Source organism: Meriones unguiculatus, chromosome 6, assembly GCF_030254825.1.
Source record: "Meriones unguiculatus strain TT.TT164.6M chromosome 6, Bangor_MerUng_6.1, whole genome shotgun sequence".
Classification (NCBI taxonomy): Eukaryota; Metazoa; Chordata; class Mammalia; order Rodentia; family Muridae; genus Meriones; species Meriones unguiculatus.
Genome location: NC_083354.1, coordinates 41,956,109 through 41,974,905, shown reverse-complemented (window position 1 = coordinate 41,974,905; position 18,797 = coordinate 41,956,109). Strand labels below are relative to the sequence as shown.

The 18,797-nt window shown below is 41.3% G+C and overlaps 1 protein-coding gene across 3 annotated transcripts in view; it reads left to right on the top strand.

Moving 5' to 3' along the window:
- The window catches only part of LOC110565770 (microtubule-associated protein 4), a 136,331-nt gene that overhangs the window by 751 nt on the left and 116,783 nt on the right, over positions 1 to 18,797 (top strand). The gene's annotated exons all lie outside the window — the stretch shown is intronic.

The following is an 18,797-nucleotide window of genomic DNA, read 5'->3' as shown; positions in this document are numbered from 1 at the left end:
AGCTGCGGCTGTCGGAAACGTTACTCAGAGCAGAGATTGTGGTTTATTTAGCACATGGGACGAGCTCTTTTGGGCTGGTACAGCGGGAGCTCAACTTTAGTTGAGATTGTCTGCTGGGCGTGTTTGGGAGGTTTCGCTTATCTCTGGGATTGTGTAGATGAACTGCGTTTGCTGCTTTGGGGGAAGAGACTGATTTCCCCACAGGTTTGTGGCTTAGTAATCCAGCACTCACCCCCTCCCGGGGGAGGTTGCAGTCCATACTTCTCAGGGAAGAATAGTGTTACCCAGCTTTCTGTTGGAATCCCCCTTTCCGCCTTCCCTCCACTGGTCCAGTTACAGTATTTCTCCCCAGGGCCTATGCAGTGTTTCTTGCTCCCTCTGAGTATCTCCCGCCCATTTTCCTACTGCTGCGCTTTTGGCAACTGCCTCTGCTCTTTCCCAGGGATGGTTGTGGCATTGCATCAGGGGATATTTGTGCTTGTAATTTGCTCACTCAGCCCAGGAGGAGGGAGAATAGTATGGTGCAGAGATGGGGGCGGGGGCGGGGGGTGGGAGGGTGACAAGCGGGAGGGGGCAGTTGCAGGCAGCTTGGCTGGGTAGGCAGAGCAATGGGTGTGGTGAGGGAAATACAGCTGCTCTAGGCCTATAGGGTAACACTGCCCAGTCATCAGCGCAGGGATTCAAAGACCAGCAACAGCAGCAGCTATTTTTATAAATCAATCCTGAATCCAAGCTGAGCACATGGATTTAAAGTGAACAGTTGTCATGCCCTAACTATGACAGGCCGAGTGTTTGGTAGACAACACTAGTAGTTGCTAAGCAAGAGACTCCATCCATCTGTACAGTGCAGCAGGTACTTACAACTTTGTAACTTGAGTTTTTCTCTATTGAGGGAGTGTATTCAGGTAATGGCTTTTCAGTTGATGGAGTTGATGTCCCATACCACTTCCTTTCAAAGGTGTTATTATTATTTTTTTATCTCAGTCATAATCTCCTTTCACGTTTAACTTAAAGTGATTAAGTTAGTGCTTTTTTTGAGCTAGTACCTACCTCTTCCAGGGACTTTTTTTTTTTTCTTCTTGAGGAAAGGAGATAAACTTATGCAAAGCAAACTCAGCAGAGAGTTATGAATCAGGTTCCTGTGTGTATTGATGCCTTGTACACAATTGGACCTAATTATCTACTGGCCCAATATCTACTGTTCCTGATACCCTGATCAGTGAAGTATATAATGAAGTTGTTATAGTATTGGGATGAAGGCAATACATGTTCTTAAGGATATTTTAATCAAGTTATTGATGCTTAATGAACTGGCTTTTTTTTTTTTTGAGATAGGGTTTCTCTGTGTAGTAGCCCTAGCTTAGCTGCCCTGCTGCCCTGGCACTCCCAAGAGATCCACTTGCCTCTGCCTCCCGGGTGCTGGGATTAAAGGCCACCACATCCGCCAGAGTTGATCTTTCCCTAATGTTAGCACATGCACTAAAGTTGGAAAGTGCAAGGGTGTATCTTTTATTGTATTTTGGAGTGTATATGTGTGGCATAGCATGAGTGTGGAGGGCAGAGGGAAACTTGGTTTTGGGGATTGACCTCAAGCCAGGCATGGTGGCAAGTGCTCTTACCTGCTGAGCCATCAGGCCTTCCCAGTATTATTATATCTTAATTTTGTTTTTTGAGTCAGAGACAGGGTCTCTCTATCTCTGGCTGTCCTTAAAACCACGGAGACCTGCCTGCTTCTGTCTCTGGAGACTTTATTTTTTAATTTTTATTTTAGATTTATTTATTTATTTGTTTGTTTGTTTGTTTTGCCTGTATGTGTATGTTCACTGTGTGTGTGCCTGGTGCCCATAGAAGTAAGGAGAGGAGGGTTCAGATCCCTTCAGACAGGAATGGTTGAAAGCCAGTTGTGCCAGTCCTGGGAACCAGCCTGGGTAATTGGTCTTAATCTCAGCACCATCTCCCAAGCCTTTGTTTCATTCATTCATCCATCCATCCATCCATCCATCCATCCATGTACGTATCTATCTATCATCCCTGCTTTTTAGATTTTGTGAGACAAGGTTTATTCTGTAGCCCAGGCTGGCCTGGAACTTTACTGTTTAGTCTGGACTGGCCTCAGCTGAGCTCATGGCAATCCTCAGGTGTCAGTCTTTCTTTTTTTTTTCTTTTTGAGAGAGTTTCTTTGTGTAACAGCCTTGGCTGTTCTAAAAGTTCATTTGTAGACCAGGGTGGCCTAGAACTCAGAGATCCACCTGCTTCTGCCTTCTGAGTGTTAGGATTCAAGGCATGAATCATCACTGCCCTGCCATGCCTCAGCTTTTCAAATGCTAGGATTATAGATACATGCCACCATACCCAGTTTGGGCTGTGTGTCCCCCCAATACTCTTCCTTCCCAGATTTAAAAACATCTATACATATGTTTACAGTATACCTGTGTTAAAATCTCAAATGTACAAATAAGGTTACATTTTATATTAAAGTCATTTTCTATTGTTTGCCGACAACCAAAGGAAGCACCTGGATCTCCTCTCCTTCCCCAAGAGTGGGGTCTTGTGTTGCCCAGGCTGGTCTGGACTTAAGCCATCTTCTTGCCTAGCAATATCTTAGTTATAGCTCAGCATTTCAGCTTGGAATTCCTTTTTTTTTTTGAGACAGGGTTTCTCTGTGTAGCCTTGGCTGTCTTTGAACTCACTCTGGAGACCAGGCTGGCCTCGAAGTCAGAGATCTGCCTGCTTCTCCTCTCAAGTGCTGGGATTAAAGGTGTGTGCCACCAACTGCCCAGCTTTTAGGATTTCTTATAGCTAGGTAGCTTAGTTTTAGTTCAAGAATTGGTTCTTGGGAGCTGGAGAGATGGCTCAGCAGTTAAGAGCACTGACTGCTGTTCCAGAGGACCAGGGTTCAATTCTCAGCACCCACATGGCAGCTCACAACTGTGTAACTTCAGTTTTAAGGAGACCTGACACCCTCACATAGACACACACTCAGGCGAAAGACCAACACACATAAAATAATTAAAAAGAATGTTTTTTTCTAACCTTGTTTCTGAATTTGGTGATTCAACTTTGAGTGTAGACTTTTGTAGTTGACAGTTTCAAAATTTGTGGATTATTGTTATTGATACAGGGTCTTATTACATAGCCCTGGCTGACTTTGAATTCATTACCACCATACCCAGTTCTGGGGCTGAGACTTTGTACTAGGTAGGGGAAAGCTCTGTTGCTCAGCCGTATTCCCAGTCCTCCCCCCCTTTTTTTTTTTTTTTTAAATATTAAGCATGGGTAGTTGATAATGTAAGTTTTAGTTTTCCATAAAATGCAAGAAAATCATGAATGAGAAGTAAATGTAACTTTCCTCCACCTTTTTTCTGAGGCAATATCTCACTATGGCCTAAACTGGCCTCACGGTCATGTTGCCTATACATCCCGGGTGCTGGCAAGAGGCCACCAAGTCTCCATCGCCTTCCACCTTTACAGCGGCAAAAGGTTCCTGTGTTTTGACACAGGGTTTCCCTATGTAGTCCAGACAGACCTTGACTCTCGATACTTCTGTTTCCTTTTTTTTTTTTTTTTTGACAGGGTTTCTTTGTGTAGCCCTGGCTGTCCTAGAATTTACTATGTAGACCAGATCTTTCTCTGTCTCTCAAATGCTAGGATTAAGGGTGTGCACCACCACAACCAGGTTTGTGTTTTCATTTTTTAAGTGTTGGAAATACTGGCAGGTGTCACCACACTCTGCAAGAAATGCAGCTTAACAAATCTTTTATTTTGAAATAAATTTAGGCTAGAACAGCTGAAATTTAGGCTAGAACAGCTGAAAATAAAAAAGGATGAAGATGATAGAGTTAGGACAGCCTGGGCTATATGGTGAAGACTGTTTCAAGAAAAGATGGCATACACACATCTTTAATCCCAGCACTAGGTGGATCTATGAGTTTCAAAGTCAGCTTGGTCTACAGAGGGAGTTCCAGGACGGCCAAGGGCACACAGAAAAAAACAGAAACAAAAAGAAACAAAAAAACCCAACAAATAAAAAACCAACAAACAACATCCCCCCCCCCCCCAAGAAGCCCAAAAGACAGTGGGCTCTATCTCCAACAAGGTAGAAGGCATATCTGAAGTTATTTTCTAGCGTACTCATATTTTGACATTCATATGCCCACATTTATATACCCCAATCTACAGAAGAGAGGAAAGATAGAACAATATGCACGTTTAACTTCTGAGCCATCTCTGTCTCTCGCCTTTCTTTTTCTGAGGCAGGGTGTCTCTGAGTAGCCCCGGCTGGCCTGAAACTCTGATCCGCCTGCCTCTGCTTCGACGTGCTGGGATCACACCGAGTGCCAGCACCCCCAGCTCTTCCCCATTTTCCCTCTCTGGGATAGGGTCTCATGTAAGCCAGGTGAGCCTGGAAATGGCCATACACTGCATAGCTGAGGATGGTTTCTCTCTTTGTATCCCGAGTGCTGGGGTGATAGGCATGTGCCACTCTATTCAGCAGCAGGGCTTAAATTTCTTTTAATTTTTTTTGAGATAAGTTCCTTAGGTAACCCTGCTTGTCCTATGCTGGCATTAAAGGTGACTCATCACTCCCATTTTCTCTTATCATCATCATTATTATTTTTTAAAGATTTATTTATTATTTATACAGCATTCTGCCTGCATGTACACCTGCAGGCCAGAAGAGGGCATCAGATCTCCCTATAGATGGTTGTGAGCCACCATGTGGTTGCTGGACTTGAACTCAGGACCTTTGGAAGAGCAGACAGTGCTCTTAATCTGAGCCATCTCTCCAGCCCCCATTTAAAATAATGTAATTTGGTGGTTTTTGCTGTATTCCCAATATTCTGTAACCATCACTACTACCTAATTCCAGAACACTTTCATCACCCTCCAAAGAAACCCCATACCTATTCTCAAGCAGTAGTTCACCATTCATCCATTCCCTAATCTTCCTGCCAGAAATCTGCATGTGTTTTATTACATAAATGAATCCATGCAGTAAATGATGCTTTGTGTCAGCTAGTGTAATGCTTTCAAAGGTTTATCCATGTTGTAGCATGTGTTCATTTTATGCCTAAATAATATTCCATTATGTGACTATTTTTTTTTTTGTTGTTGTTCTGTTCATTTTTCCATAAATAGACTCATGGGTTATTTTTACTTTATTTAAAAAAATCCCATTATTTTGTCTTTAGTTTTTAGCTGTTTTAAATAATTTAGGGGCTGGAGAGATGGCTCAGTGGTTAAGAGCACTGGTTGCTCTTCCAGAGGACCTTGGTTCAATTCCCAGCACCCACATGGCAGCTCACAACTGCCTGTAACTCCAGTTCAGGGGACCATGTACTCTCTCAGAGGCATGTCTTCAGGGAAAGAAAAAAAAATCAATGTACATAAAAATAAATAAATTAAAAAAATTAAAAAATAATGATGTTATTGGACATTCATATATGCTTATGTTTTTGTATAAGGTGTCCTCCCCCCCCTCCAAGTATGGTCTTGCCACAAAGCCAGTCTTTTAATTTGGTACCCTGTTCCTTTACCCTGTGAGTAACTGGGATTACAGGTGTGAACATTTTTGCTTGGCTTCCATTTTGGTCATATGGTCACCATGTTTAGCTTTTGAGAAACTGCCAAGCTTTTCCTTTGCAAGTGGCCGTTTGTAGCCCTGTAACAGTGTATGAAGGTCCCACTTGTCTCACGTCTCAGAATGTTTGCTGTTACCTCTCTGATTACAGCCATTTTAATAGACATAAGTGGTATCTTATGATTTTGGCTTTGATTTTTTTCTGATGACTAAAGTGCTTATTAACCATTTGTGTATATTCTTTGGAGAAATGTATTCAGCTTTAAAAAATCCATTTTGTTTGTGTTGTGCCTGCATTCATGCCTGTATGCATGCATGTCGTGGTGTGTGTATAGGGTCTGGAGAACCACTTGCAGGACTGACTTCTTTCCTTCTTTCTCCACCATGTGGATCTCAGGGATAGAATGAAGGTCTTCATGCTTGGTGGGATTCACCTTTACTCAACTGAACCATCTTGCCAGTTCTGTATTCAGAATTTGCCCCTCCCCCTCTTTGCCATGCCAGGAATCAAACTTGGGGCCCTATACATGTTAACTTGACACTTGACTCACAATCATCCATTATTCTAGTTCCAGGGAATATGATGCCCTGTTTGGGCCTCTGTGAGCATCAGACTTTTGTGTCATTGCACATGTATACATATAGGCCAAGTACTCCTACACATAAAATAAGCACAACCAAAACAAGAAAAAAAAAACTATATTATTATAGCTATTCCCAACCCTCTTGCCCATTTAGAATTAGGTTTATTATTATTATTATTGTGCATGTGTGTTGCAAGTATTTGAGACAGTCTCTTACTGAACTCAAGCTCACTCAACATTTTGGCGAGGCTGGCTGTCCAGCAGACTTTTGGAATCTGCTTATCTTTGCCCAAAAGTGCTGGGATTACAGGCAAGCAAGGAAGTACAGCCATGCTCAGATTTTATTTGGGTATTGGAAATGAAAACTTAATGCTTGCAAAATAGTTGTTTTTAGCTGTTAAACCTGGATTTTTAATTATTGAATTGTAATAGTTCTTTAAATAGGATGTAGGATTTGCGAGTATTTTTTTCCACATCCTATCAATAATTTTATTTGTTTCGTGTTTTTGTTTGTTTTTCGATAAAGGTTTACTTGTGTATTCCTGGCTGTTCAGAACTCACTCTGTAGAAGGCTGCCCTAGACTTAGAGATCCTGCTGCCTCTGCATGCTGGGGTTAAAGGTGTGTGTGCTACCACACTCAGAAACCAATATTTATTTCATATATATATATATATGTACATATATAAAATTTATTTTATTTCATGTGCATTGGTGTGAGGGTGTCAGAGCCCCTAGAACTGGAGTTATAGGTGTGAGCTGCCATGCTGGGGATCAAACCCGGGTCCTTTGTAAGAGCAGCTGGTGCTTCCAACTGCTGAGCTATCTTTCCAGCCCCAATATTTATTTCTTGTGCTTTTTTTTTTTCTTCCTGTTGCCTAATGTGTTTGATTAATGCTGAAGTAATTGCGCCACTGTGGGGAATTTAGTGGCGCATAATGCCACTAATAGCTTGGAAAATAGTACTAAAGGGAAGTCTTGGTCTTTCTCAGTTGTTATTCCCTCCCCTTCCTCCCAGTTTTCTCTGTGTAGCCCCAGCTCTCTTGGAACTAGTTCTGTACAACAGGCTGACCTGGAAACTCAGAGATCCACCTGTCTCTTACCTCTTCTCTTCTCCCCTTCCTCCTGCTGCTGGCTCACTCCCCTTCTCTTCCTCTCTCGAAGGGTCTGCAGTAGTTAAGGCTAGCCTCAGTTTACTTACTGTGTAGTTGAGGAATGGCCTTGAATTCTGATCCCCCTGCCTTCACTCCCAGAATTCTAGGATTACAGGCTTGTACTGCCACACTTAGTTGTAAAATGTGTTTTTTTTTTTTTTTTGATTTTTTTTTTTTCTTTTTAAATGTTTCTTTTAATGTTCTTTTCCTACAGACAGTAACCAGTTTTCTTAACTTCTGGCCAACCCTCCTCCGAGTTTCCAGCCTGCCCTTTCAAACATTTCTCCCAACAGCTCCCAACAGAGTGCTTCAAGGGTCCCTTTTCCCAGTTTTCTCAGTACTAGCAGCTCCAAACTGTAGCAACTGTTTTTGTTTTAGCCTAACTGCTCAGCTCAGCTGTCACCAACTGTCTTCGTTCTCATCATGTGAGCTCAATTCTGTTTCACTTGTCTCCTAACAATATCTTCTCTGGCTCAACTGTTTTCTCTTCTCTAGCCTTACCCAATCTTCTTTCTTCTTGCACCAACTGTCTTCTCCGACCCTCCTCTTCTGCCAGTTGGACCCTACTACTACTGCTCTCAGTCTCTGCTGGCTTTTTATATCCTCTCCTGTTCCCAGAAGTTCAAGAGGTCTGCCACTGAAGGTCATAGGGTCAACTGAGGATCTTTTCAAGGGCCAAGCACACAGAATAAATCACACTACACGTAGTTTTTATGAAGTGTTAGTATTTGAACCCATAACGTGGTGACTATTAGTCAAACATTCTGCCAGTGGAATTACATCTCCAGTTCTACAGTATGGTTTTTCTTCTATTTTATTTTATTATCATTTTGCTATTTTATTTTGGGGACCAGCACATTGTGCTTTTGGGCTACCCTCAAATTCCTGATCCTACTGTTCCCCCCCCACCCCCCCAAGTACTGAGGTTTCAGGCATGAGCCTTGCATAGCTGAAGTCTCCTTTTTGACAGGATTTTTTCCCTTGTGGTTGTCATTGCAATTTATATGCCTAAGAAAGCACTTTCATTTATCTTGAACATTCCCCACCCCTCCAGGCATTGTTTCTCAACGTAGCTCTGTCTGTCCTAGAATTAGTTCTGTAGACTAGGCTGGCCTGGAATGCAGAGATCTACCTGCCTCTCCTCCTGAGTGCTGGGAGTAGAGGTGTGCACCACCACACCTGGCGCTGAAAATTTTATTAGATGTATATAAGTGAATATACACACGTTATATGTGTTACAATATACATGTGTGTGCAGTGCCCATAGAGGTCAGAAAAAGGCGAACCCCACTGGAGTTACAGATGGTTGAGTCACTGTGGATGCTGGGAACTGAACCCAGGTCCTCTTGATCTTCAGAGCCACCTTTCTAGTCCTCCTCTCCTTTTTGTTATGCTCAAATTCAGGACATTTGTTTGCTAATTGAGCACTCTACCACTAAACTAGATCCTTTGCTTTAGCTTGAGACTTTCTTTTTGGACAATGTAGACATTATACAAGCACTGATGGTCCTATCAAAACAGAGGAACCAGTCCAACTTGTCTGGAAATTCTTTGTGACCTCTGTTGATAGATCAGTTGATAGATCTTGAAGGCCTGTAAAAAGTGATAGTAACCCAAGATCAAAAAGCCCAAATTGTATTTTCTAAAAGACTATGTCTTTCTAAAAGAGACTCCTATCATAGAAACAATACACTCTTGTTCATTGAGAAGTGTAGAAAAGTACACACAAAAATAATAAAAACTAAAATAAGCATATATTGGGTGTTTTTCCTCATTCTGCTCTATGTATATGCGTTTCTGTTTTAAAAATTTTATAATATTTGATTTTATGTATGAGTATTTGTCTGCACACATGTATGTGTACCACATGTGTGCCTTATGCCCTCGGGAGTCAGAAGAGACCATCAGATCCCCAAGATTGAAGTTAGAGATGGTTGTGGTGGCTCTCCAGTTTCTCTCTATACATGTTTTTGTTTTTTTTCAGACAGGGTCTTGCTTTTGCTTTTGTAGCCTAGGCTCATCTTGAATTCAATATCCTCTTGCCTTAAGGCTCCCAAGTGTTGAAATACAGGTGACTACCATGCCTGGCTTATGTATTTATATTTTTACTTACACATTTCTTCTAATAAATATTTGTGTACATGACTTTTAAAAAATTAATCTTTATTTTCAGGTGTGTGGATGTTTTAGCTTGCATGTTCATGTATCATGTGTGTGCAGTACCTGTGTAGACCAGAAGAGGGCATCAGATTTCCCTGGAACTGGAATTAACTTTTTTAAAACTAAGAGTATTATGTCTTCTTATGTTATTAATATTAAAACCCTCTTTTCTTTATAAAGGTGAGAGAGAGACAGAGAGAGAGAGAGAGAGAGAGAGAGAGAGAGAGAGAGAGAGAGAGATCAGGGTCTTGTTCTGGCCTTTTTCAAATTTATAGTCCGGACAGGTTTTCATGTATCCCTTGGTGACCTCAAACTTTCTGTATAGTCAAGGATGAAATTCTAATCCTCCTGCCTTTTTTCTGCCACTCCTTTACCATAGGCAGAATAACGGGCATGTAGCACCACCAGTTTTTTTTTGTGTGTGTGTTTCCAAGACAGGGTTTCTCTGTGAAGCCCTGGCTGTCCTAGGCTCACTTTGTAGACCAGGCTGGCCTCTCCCTTCCTGAATGCTGGGATTACAGCCAACTAAGCTGGGCTTTTTTTTTTTTTTTTGAAATAAGCTCACATTGTAGCCCTGGCTCCTTTGGAATTTGCTGAGTAGACCAGGCTGACCTTGAATTTGTGGCATTCCTCATTTGTCTGCCTCCTGAGTGTTGGGATTACAGACATGTACTATCTGGCTCTACTGAGTATTTGTTTACAGGTTTGTGTGGACACATTTAAAAAAATAATTTTTTAAATGTTACTCTATGTGCATTGATTGATGTGAGCGTATCCAATATCCAGACCCTTGGAAATGGAGTTATAGATAGTTGTGAACTGCCATGGGGGTGCTGGGAATTGAAACTGAGTCCTTTGGAAGAGCAGACAATGCTCTTAGCCAGTGAGCCATCTCTCTAGCCCCATGTGGACACATTTTTATCATCTTGTTATATGTTTAGTTTTTGCAACAGAGCTTACTCTTCAACCCAAACTGACCCAGAATTCACAATAGAGCCCTGGCTGGCCTTAATGCTGTTGTCTCTTGCCTTAGCATCTGGAGTGCTGTGATTACATGGTTACATGCTTTCTCATGGATCTGTACATATGAGAGGAATTGCTGGGTTGTATTGGGCCCATCTTTTTTATTGTTTGTTATTAGATGGTCTTTTATTGAGATATTTCCTAGCTGCCGGCTGTGGCACCACACCACTGTTGATTCCATCTATGATGTCATGATGGTGGTAGCCTATAGACTATGCAGTACTCAGGAACTACCTGATAATTTTAGAAAGTGCTCTGGCTAAAGATGGGTGCTTAATGTGTCAGGCAATGCTGATAGTCTCATCAAAATTTCCACTGTGTTTTCAGTTTTTTTCAGTCTTTATGGATCAGGGCAGAGACAAGGTACAATCTCATCTGGGCTGTTCTGTGTGGTCGGACCTTTCTAATCAGTCATCACCACCATCTTTTTTTTTTTTTTTTTTTTTTTGAGATAATACCTTGGTGGTCTTGGTGGTCAAGGTGGATATGGTGCTGACCTCACCTTTGGTATCGTTGGGGTCCACTTGGGGTGGAGGCTGGTGTTTGAACAGAGATTTGGGCTGACCAAGGAAAGTTGCACCTTGGCCTTCTCCAGGCTGAGAGCTCAAAGTTGATACCTATTTTTAACCTGGAATTGCTGTTTTGCTACACTTTTCCAAAGTGTCCAGTTTTACATTAAAACTACAAATGTGTGAAAGTTCTTTTCATATTCTTATTTATTTATTGAGACAGGGTTTTAGTTTGTAGTAGCCTGGGCTGGCCTCAAATTCACCATACTCTTTGCTCAGCCTACCTTGTACTAGATTATAATACTAGATTACAGGTTTGCATTATATCTGGCTCTCAAACTCCTTCACATTGTAAGGTAGATAGATATGTTTGTGTATACTATTATTATTATGTGATGATGATGATGATTATTATTATTATATTATGTAGCCAAAGCCAGTTTTGAATGCTTTTTTTCTTTTTTCTTTTTTTGGAGACAGGTTTAGCCTTGGTTGTACTGGATACCTTTTGTAGATCAGGCTGGCCTTGAACTCACAGAGATCTGTCTGTCTCTGTCCCCAAGTGCTGGGATTCTAGGCCTGCGTCTCTTGCACCCAGCTGGGTTTTAAATTCTTTAATTTCTTGCCTTCGCCTTCAAAGCGCTGAGATTGTATGCATGTACCAACACTGGGCACATAATTGAGTCAAAAGTTGTGTAAATTTAAAACTTTTGATATATTTATTCAGTTGCTTTCTTAAATTTTGTACTTTCTTGCTATAGCTTATTTCATCATACCCTTGAATTATCAAAAAAGAAACGTTTTTGTCAACTCAGTGGAAGGGCACTTGACTGTCATGCCTTAAGCTCAGAGTTTATCACAAACACTTTAAAAAAAATCTGTACAAGTAAGTAAGTTTCCATTAAAGTTTTTTTTTTTTTTAAGACAAGGTTTCTCTGTGTAGCCCTGGCTGTCCTGGAACTCACTCAAGTTCAAGGCTGGCCTTGAACTCAGAGATCCGTCTGCCTTTGCTCCCTGAGTGCTGGGGCTAATGATGTGGACCATTACAAACCAGCAAGTTGTTTAATATATTAAAAATTGGGTAGCCTTAGTGTTTTGATCATATCTGATTTTCCTAAACCATGACATTAGTATTATGCAGTCATTTGCCTAAAATAAAAGATCAGTTTGAATGACCAGGAATGAGTCTCTGATATAGACAGTTACATAGTACTCAGCCAATTTAGCAAGTTCTCTTTTAGCAGGCTGTTTTGGGCTTGGTATATTTTTAAGAGTGTCATCAGGCTACCCAGACAGCTGTTCTTTGGCAAGCTAAAGTGAGATAACATTTATAATTGGGGCAAAGGAAATGTTTGAAGGACATTCAGAACAAGTTTATGTGCACAAGTATAATGGAGGCTTCCTGAGGTACCTCAGAGGCAAAAGAATCAGTTTAATTCAGGGTACCAGGCAAGAACAATGGTGGCTTTCAACAATGAATTTGTTTAAGAGTCAGAAGCCAACTTATTAAAATAACATTGCAGTTACCAGTGGCAGATAATATAGTGTGCAATAGATAGGTACTGACTGGATACAGAAGACTCAGGGGTCATCTTCCAGTTTTATTACAGAATAACTGTGCATTCGGGGGTGAGCTGAGAATCTCTTTCCTAATTTACAATATCAGTAGTGTCGATACTCCTGGGCATGATTAGAGAATTAAAGAGATAACATTTAAAATGCTGGGAGGGTACTATCAAATGATCCAAGACTTTAATTTTTATTTTTTCATATAGAGCAGCTAGTGTTCTTAACCGCTGAGCCATCTCTCCAACCCTGGTTCAAATGCTTTTGGTGAAAAACTTTGCTCATATTTTTTATAATATTTGAAAAGGGGTCATTATACTCTTCAAAAGAAAATTTGAGTTAATAATGGCTTTCTAGTTCATTCCTGGAGGAAATAGGAGATACTAATAGTTAGCTTTAGTGAGCCCTATCATTAGCTTTTTGCTAGAATTTGCAAAACATAAACCAGAATGATCTAAATCTTTTCCATAGTTCTTTTTCTATATTTTCAGAAATGCAGATTTATTAGAAAATAAAGATTTCATATTTGGTACTTTTAGTATTACCTATCTAGATTTATGTAGCTTAATTAAATCTGACTTACGTATGTGCACACACCGAGACAGCAGACAAATGAGTGGAGCACAGAGGTCAGGGGAATAAGGAATCTCCTGGTGGTGCACACCTCTGATCCCGGCGGGGGCGGGGGGGGGGGGGCAGAGGCAGGGGACGAAAACAAAAACAAATCCCTTCGCCGCGGGGGACAGCTCTTTTACTGGCTGAGTTGTTTCAATGACCTTGATCTTCCCATCTTTTTCACTAAGCATAATGTTATGATCTATGCACGTTGTTGTTGCATGTATCAATAGTTTGTTCTTTTTATATTTTTGTTTTGTTTTTCAAGACAAGAGTTTTTCTTTGTGCCTTGGTTACCCTGGAATTCACTTCTTTAGACCAGGCTGGCCTTGAATTCAGACATTCAGGGCCACCACGGCCCTGATATTTTATTGTTGAGTACTATTTCTTTGTGTGTTTAAGGTTACAAAATTTAAAAAAATTAAAAAATCATTATACATTTTATTTTGTATGTACTATGGCATGGCTATATGTAGTCAGAAGTCAGTTCTCCTTCACCATGTCGGTTCCAGGGAGCAAACTCAAGTTGTCAAGGCTTGATGGCAAGGGTGTACCTTTACCTGCTGAGCTATCTCACCTGCCCATAAAAAATTGTTTTCCTTGTTGTTCTTTCTTGAGTAAATTTGATAAGAGAGATATGTAAAAACTTTTTTTTATGTCATTCTGTTTTTATTTATTTATTTACTTATTTGAGGCTGGTGTCTCCTGAAGCCCAGCCTGACCTTGAATTAAGCAGTGTAGAGAGCCGAAGATGGAAGATGACCTTGAACTCTTGATCTTCCAGTTTTTCAAACTGCTAACACCACTCCGTCATCATAGTTACTTTGATTCTTGAATTGAAAACAGCATTAAACTTGTTCTAGATCAAACTCAACTGTATTCTGGGATAGTGACCTATTTTCGTACTCACTAGAAGGCAAACTGTTACTGATGTAATCTTGTTAATTCATTCATTACCTGTTGCTGCTTCTGAGTAAGGATGGTTCCACAATTGGCGGACTCATCTTGTGAGATCCAAATTACTAGCAGATTTGTAACTGGGTGTGGTGACAGCTTTAATCTGAGCACTTGACAGGCAGAAGCAGGTGGATCTCTGTGAGTTTGAGGTTAGCCTAGGCTACAGAGTGAGTTTCAGGCCAGCCAGGGACACAGAGTGGGACCCTGTGTTAAAAAACAACAAACAAACAAACAAGCACCTAGTAGGACCTTTGCTTTGCCTGCTATCCCCACTGTTTTCTTAGTTGCCCAGTTCCTTCTTAAGTAGATCTTATTGGGGAATTTGAGAATGCGCTAGTGAGGCCTCTAAGTATAATGTAATCAGCATACACTTGGGTTTCACATAAGACAAATAAGTATTTAGGAAGTACTTATTAGATCCCGAATATAATTTTTGTGAGTTGTGGTTAACAATTTGGATAGAAAATATAACGGACCATGCTCTGGTATAATGTCCTTGAGACTGGTTCAAGGATGTAGGTTTTAATCCTGAGATCCTTAAATGATCTGACTGTGGTCTGCTGTGGTTAAGGAGTTTTAGAACAAGTTTAATTTAGACTGGCTTGAAAGGTTATTTTGTTCATTTTTAATTGATAGCCTTTGCTATGTTTTTTTTTTTTTTGTATGTTTAGATGTATAAAATTTATTTATAAGTTTTGGGCTGATCTAAGCCATGCTTTTCGTTTTATTTTTTTTATTTTTTCAAGACAGTGTTTCTATGTGTAGTCCTGGTTATCTTATAACTTGCTCTGTAGACCAGGCTAGCCTTAAACACACCTCATCTGCCTACCTCTGCCTCCTCAGTGCTAAGCCATGTTTTTTAAACCCCCTGTTTTTTTCCCCCCAAGACACAGTTTCTATGTGTAGCCCTGTAGACAAGGCTGCCTTAAACTCAGAGATTTACCTGCCCTTGCCTCCCCAGCACGGAAATTAAAGACATATGCTACCACTGCCCAGCTTTTTTGAAGCCCTTTTTTTAAAAAAATTATTTATTTATGTATTATGTATAATATCTTCATGTATGCCTTCACATCAGAAGAGTGCACCAGATCTCATTACAGATAGTTGTGAGCCACTATGTGGTTGCTGGGAATTGAACTCAGGACCTCTTGGAATGGCAGTCAGTGCTCTTAACCTCTGAGCCATCTCTCCAGCTCTTAAAGCCCTTTTTCGTTCAGTCTCCATAATTGTCTCCTCCCACCCCTTTTCTCCTTATGGGATAGGGTCTTACTGTATGACGCAAGGTGGCCTCAAAATTTCAATCTTATGTCTGCCTCCTGAGTGCTAAGTATAGACATCTGCAACCTGTTCTGGCCCTCATCATAACCTATGTGGATATTTTCCGTAGAAGTATGGAGGTAGGAGCTAGAAAGTTGGCTCAAAAAAAGCCTTAAAAGTAGTTGTTCTTTTAGAGAACCTGGTTTTGTTTCCCAGCACACACGTGGTGGCTGACAGCCAGCTGTGAATCCAGTTCCAGGGGATCTGACACCCTCTTCTGATCTGAGGGCAGGCGCCTAGGCGCACATGTGCTGCACAGACAGGCATGCAGGCAAAAAACTCTACACATATAAAATTAAATAAAATCAAGAAAATTTTAAAGGGAACTTGAGGACTCAAGGTTGCAGAGACTGTAAGAAGAGTCAATCTATTTGATGGGAAGGTGTGTGTTCTTTGCATACTGCTATGTAATTAGTTGTTAAACACTTATTGTTGCTGAAAGTGCTTTTTGTTTTGTTATTGTTTTTTCAAGATAGGGTTTCTCTGTGTAGCCCGGCTGTCCTGGACTTGCTTTGTAGGTCACATCTTCTGCCTGCCTCTGCCTCCCTGAGTGCTGGGATTACAGGCGTAGGCCACTACACCAGCAGCACAGTGCTTGCTTACTTTTTAAGGGGCCCAGCATCCAAGCCAGTACCTGAGGTTGTAATGCAAGAAGAAGGCGGCCGCTGCCCACTCTCCCGGCTTTCTTGTGTGGGTGTAATGAAGATCAGCAGTGTGCACCTTGATTAGGACAACATGACAACCACCTTAGTTTCAAACTTCATACTGTGCTTGTGTTCTCTTTAAAAAAAAAAATCATTTTTAAGTCACTTTCTTTATCCCCTTTCTTTTCTGTTTTTTGAGACAGAAACCAGGGATTTGTTGTAAGTTGGCATCATTTGACATGCAAATAGTTGTGACAGTTTTTTTGTTGTTGTTGTTGTTGTTTTGTTTTTGTTGATCAGGGTTTCATTTTGTAGCCTGGCTGTCTTGGAACTTGCTCTGTAGAGCAGGGAGTAGGCTGACCTGGAACTCAGAAACCTGCCTGCCTCTGCCCTCCTGATTGACCTTTCCTGGCCCCACTTTCTTTCTTTTTTTTTTTTGACAAGTTCAACAAAAGTTCAAGAGAGACCAGTATTACAAATTAATTTTGTTTTGAAAGTGAGTGCAGTGAAAGTGAGCAGTAGAGAAATAACAAAATGAATGGATATTAACGTTCTTCCAAGGTCGGGGTTATTTATTGAATTTGACTGATGCTTGGGATTGTAGTGGTTAGGACACCTAGCATTCACGAGGTTCCAGCCCTCAGCTCTGCCTGCCCTCTCAAAAAGTTAATCTGAGCTGGGTGAAGTGGCGCATGCCTGTGATCCCAGCACTTGGGGAGGCAGAGGCTTGAGACTACCCTGGTCTACAAAGCAAGTCCAGGATAATCAAGCTATACAGAGAAGCCCTGTCTTGAAGCTCCACTGCCCTCCTGTCAGATAAGTTAATATGTATGTTGTACATTCTCATTGTGTAAATTTGCCGCAAGTTTATTTTCTTTCTAGGATTTATTTTCAATTAATGTACGTGTTTGTGGGTCTATGTCTATGAATGTAGTGTTCATGTAGGACAAAGGTGTTGGATCGCTGATTGGCGCTGGGAACAGAACTAGTGTCTGTTAAGAACAGTGTATGTTCTTAACTGCTGAGCTCTCTCTCAAGCTCTTGTTTCCTTTTTAAAGTGAAGCCTGTTTTCATCTCTTAGAGAATAGTTATGCTTTCTCACTTTGATAGTTTCCTCAGTTTCCTTCATCCTTCCCTTCTTTCTTTCCTTCCCTCATCCTATGCGTCCCTCCTAGTCTTTCTTTCTGGGCGGAAATTTCCTGTGTGGACTAAGGTAGTCTCAGATTTGTAGCAGAGGGCTGGGATTCCAGGCATGAGCCAGCACATCTGGCTTTTAAAATAGTAGCTGTCTTCTGAGTCAAGAGTGGTGGTACATGTAATCCCAGCACTTGGGAGGTGGATGCAGAAGGCTCTCAAATTCGAAGCCAGTCACTGCTGTGATAAACCTTAGCTTCAGAAAAGCAGGGCTGGGGACGTGGCTTAGTTTCTGCTGTGCAGCTATTGGGACCTGTGATCAATCCTTGAGACTCACGTAGAAACCAGGAACATGCAGTGTTTTAAGTTTGTAGATTAGCATGGAGGGGGCTAGAGACAGTTGATCCTTGAGGCTTACTTGCTAGCCAACCCAACTTTAAGAGCCAGTCTTAAAAAACATGGACACTTGAGGGGCATAGGAGGGGAAGAGGGAGGGAGGGAAGGATTGGGAGGAGATGGGGGGGTACAGCTAGTGTACAAAGTGAATAAATTGTAATAATAATTTTTAAAAATGGACACTGCTTGAAGAAAAACACCTGAAGTTGACTTCTGGTCTTTACATAGGTATATATATTCACACAAATATGCACTGAAACATGTATGCATACATACACACACACCACACTGAAAAATGCTCCCACCCCCCAAACAGGTAATTTTCTGATACCTTATTAGTTAAGTAGGTTGGATCAAGCCACATCTTGGCTTTTTACACCTTGTTCTGGGCCACCATGGTGCCTCTTTACTCCCCCAAAAGGACTCTTGACTTTGCGCTATGTGAGCTACCCTTCTGTCTTGGCCTTCAACAGGGTTGTTTGGGAAGGAAGGGAATCACATTGTATTTTTAGGACAGTGATTCTGGTGACTAGAACATGGATTATTAAATTAGAGCATTGATTGAGAGACTCGTTCTGTTTAGAGGCTGGTATGCACAGTTGAGTGGTATTCAGCTATAACCCCAGGTTGTGGGAGATGGAGGCAAGAGGGTTGGTGATTGAAGATCATCTTCGAAACAAAGTGAGCTGGAGCTTTGGTTGGGCTACATGATGAGACCCTGTCTCAAGACAGATTTGGGGAGGCTGGTAGTGTTCAGGTGAGGGAAGGGCCCGTGAACCAAGACGGGGAGGCTGGTACAGTGTTCAGGTGAGGGAAGGGCCCGTGAACCAAGACGGGAGTGGATGAAGAAAGCTAAACACAGCTGGGCTGAAGTGGTACACACCTTTAATCACAGTAATTGGGGGGCAGAGGCAGAGGCAGGTGGATCTTGAGTTTCAAGGCCAGCCTGGTTTATGGTGAGTTCCAGGACAGCCAGGACCACATAGAGAGAAACCCTGTCTTAAAAAAAAAAAACCCAAACCAAACCAAAACAACAACAAAGCATACAGATGTGAGTTTAACACTGGAAGGAAGGAAATAACACATTACAGAAATGGGTAACTGAAGGAACGAAGTACAAAGGTAAAGGTATGAAATGAGCTTTGGAAGTTTTCAAATT